This window comes from Mastomys coucha, unplaced genomic scaffold, assembly GCF_008632895.1.
Source record: "Mastomys coucha isolate ucsf_1 unplaced genomic scaffold, UCSF_Mcou_1 pScaffold18, whole genome shotgun sequence".
NCBI classification, from domain to species: domain Eukaryota; kingdom Metazoa; phylum Chordata; class Mammalia; order Rodentia; family Muridae; genus Mastomys; species Mastomys coucha.
The window spans coordinates 76,564,266-76,567,497 of NW_022196900.1; positions in this window are offsets into that span (position 1 = coordinate 76,564,266).

Genomic DNA, 3,232 nt, shown 5'->3' on the forward strand with positions numbered 1-3,232 from the left:
GAACATTTCCAATCACCGAGGTTCAGGACTTGTCCTTCACCTTACAAACTCGGTAAACTGCCCATTTGGCAGACAGGGAAGTGAGGTCTAGCATGTGACATAAATGCCCAGCTAGGACTCCTGCTGAATTCTCTCAATACCTCCCACAACCTTCCCTGAAGACATTCTTGTTTTGCTCGTTTATTGAGGTGAGTGTGTGTGTGTGTGTGTGTGTGTGTGTGGTCTCACTATAACCCAGGCCAATACACACACCCCCACCATCAACCTGACATTCCTAGCAGGCTTTCCTACCTTTTCTTCCTATGGCTCCAGCCCTTGCAAAGCAACCAAGACCAGCGCTTGGGTTCCTTCTTCGTCCGTCCGCCTCGCCTCCTTCTCCCACCTTCTGCGGGGACCTGAGAGCCTAGGAGGTTGCTGGAGACTGGAGTCAGGTTGTTGCAGTAGAGGCACTCCTTTGGAAGGCAGAGATGTGGCAGGGGCACGTGCAGGCCTACACTGGCCTTTTGGCTGTGAACTTCCCAGCAGGGTCCAGGGGAGTGAGAACAAGGCCTTCAAAGCCAGACATCTGACATGTACCAATCAGATGAATTGCTTAGGCAAACTGGTACCTCCGTGAGCCTCAGTTTCCTTACCTATAGTATGGGAATAGTAATTCCTCCCCAATAGACCGATCAAGCTGATTCAATGAGAACAGCTACAAGTGTGTGAATCCAGAGCAGGGGGGCAAAGGTGCATCTCCCCAACCTCCATCCCTCTTCCCCCTTCCTCTCTTCTCCCTCCCTGACCTCCTTCAGACCCACCCACACCACTCGGTAAACTGCCCATTTGGCAGACAGGGAAGTGAGACCCACCATTTCCCCTGCACTTCCAAAATGAAAGAAAGAATAATGGGCTAGGCATAGGCACGATTTTTTTAATTCCAGCATTCAGAAAGAAGCAGAGACAGGTGGATCTCTGTGAGTCTCAATCTACACAACAAGTTCCAGGACAGCCAGGGCTACATGGTGAGACCCGACCTAAAAACAATCAATCAATAAGAACTAGAGCTGTGGCCCACTGCTCTTCTCCCACAGTCTTTTGTGAAATACCATGGGAAGGAGAGTAAGCTGAAAATGGTGCCTAGGAAAGTGCTCAGACCAAGTCTGGATCCTCTGAATATCACCACCTTCCAGGACAAAAGGACTCTTTTCCTCATTTGTCCAGGCACTCCCCATAGTCCATCACAAGCATCTTTGAAAGAAAGAAGGAGAAGAAAATTAGAGCGATGTGCCACAAGGTGCGGAACATCTGCCGACACCAGAAGCTGGAAGAGACAAAGACCGGTTTCTGCCACAGAGGTGTGGAAGGGCAGGGAAGCCTGCTGCCACTTGCTTTGGGACTTCCTCCTCTGTGTGGAAAGCGCATTCCTGCTTTTGCCAGGCACCTGTCGAGGCAACTGGTTCCAGCAGCCACAGGACACTAAGATAAGTCTAGAGAACCCAGCAGCATTCAACCAGTAGTCTCCTGCCCCTGCCTAGCCAAACCTGGACCTATGCAGGCACTCAGCCAGCAGCTAAGCTCTGAAGCCAGATCCTGGTGGGGTGGGATGTCATCATTAGGGCAAAGGGAAAGTTCTCCTCTACCCTCCAGTTTGTCTGGAATACTCTGTCAAAGACAGGTGGAAACAGGAGACAGGGTATGCAAGCATATTAACAGGCAGGAAGGGAAAGTTCCCAGCACCAGGGAAATCACGGCAGTGTGATGGGAATCCAGAAAGACAGAGTTCTTCAGAGGACCGGGAAGTGAGTGAATTTAGGAGGGGCTCACAGAAGTAAGAACATGCAGTTCTTAAGAGCCCAAGACAAGAGAACAGGTAATGGATTGTAAATTGCTCTGTTTTGGGACCAAAATAGAGGACAATGGTATATGACAAAAGTCCACCTTAGGGTGTTGACAGACCGCAGGCGTTCTTCCGGCAGATAGGCCTTTATGGTCCTGCTCTAGCTAGTCAAACTCAGAAGACTGAAGGCAACTGTGTTTCCCTTTGGATGGATCTGGCCAGTTAGATAAGGGAATTTTACAGACCGCTTCTCACAGAGCTGAGAGGGAAAAGAGCCGTGACAAGGAATATACTCTGAGACCTCGAAGCAGCTCCAAGTGCCAGACTTTGGGGCATCTCTTCTGCTCATCGGTTACCTACTCAGGATCACAGTTGTCATCTGCTCTGTGTCCTGCCTGCCTCCTCTGGAATGAAGCAGCAATTTCCCTGGTCCACAGACCCCAGTGGGAGGTAAGAGCAGGCCATGCCAACTGGCACGGAGTCCTGGCTAGTGGGAGAAAAATCACTCATGAGGAAACTAGGAGGCCTATGTTTAATTCTGCTACTGCATTGACTTGTCCTGCTAATCAACTCCGCCAAGCCACTTAGCCTCTCGAGATTTGTCTTCTCCACTGTCAAAGGCCCAGACTGTCCAGCATGATTTACTTCTAACTGTGAATGAACAGGGGGTAGAAAAGAAAATGAACATAATTAGTACCAAATGGTCAAAAAAACATTCAGTCCTAAAAGCCGGTTTTGACTCTCTTTCACAGACTGGATGAAGAAATAGCAAACCTCAAAGATTGGGAAGAATGAAGGCTCCAGGTGAGGCTGAAGTCAGAAGTGTTCATCACAGGGCCAGTGTGATTAGGAGGGATAGTTGGGTGCTGGCAAGAGGGAGAGATGGCTCAGCAGTTAAGAGCACTGGTTGCTTTTCCAGAAGTCCTGAGTTCAATTCCCAGCAACCACATGATGGCTCACAACCATCTGTAATGGGATCCGATGCCCTCTTCTGGTGTGTATGAAGACAGAGTACTCATATACATAAAATAAATAAATTAATAGTAAAAGAGAGAAAGAGAGATCTGTCCAGAACCGCAACTGCCCAACAACGTCCATTTGGTCTGTGGACCCTTGTCCCCTGCTTTGGTCTGAGTGTTCATCCCCTGCTTTGGTCTGAGTGTTCATGTCCAAAATTCATAAGTTGAAATGCTGACCCCAGGGGGTGACATTAGCTGAGGACCGTGAGGTCATGAGGATATGATTGGGATCCAAGCAGTGAAAGACTCTGAGATGCTAGCTAGTCACCTTGGGACACCACGTGAGGACAGTGCCAAGAGATGCTATCTATATTGAGGAAGGACCCTGAACTGGATACCCTCTGCTCCATCATGGACATCCCAGCCTCCAGAAATCCAAAGAATTTCTGTTGCA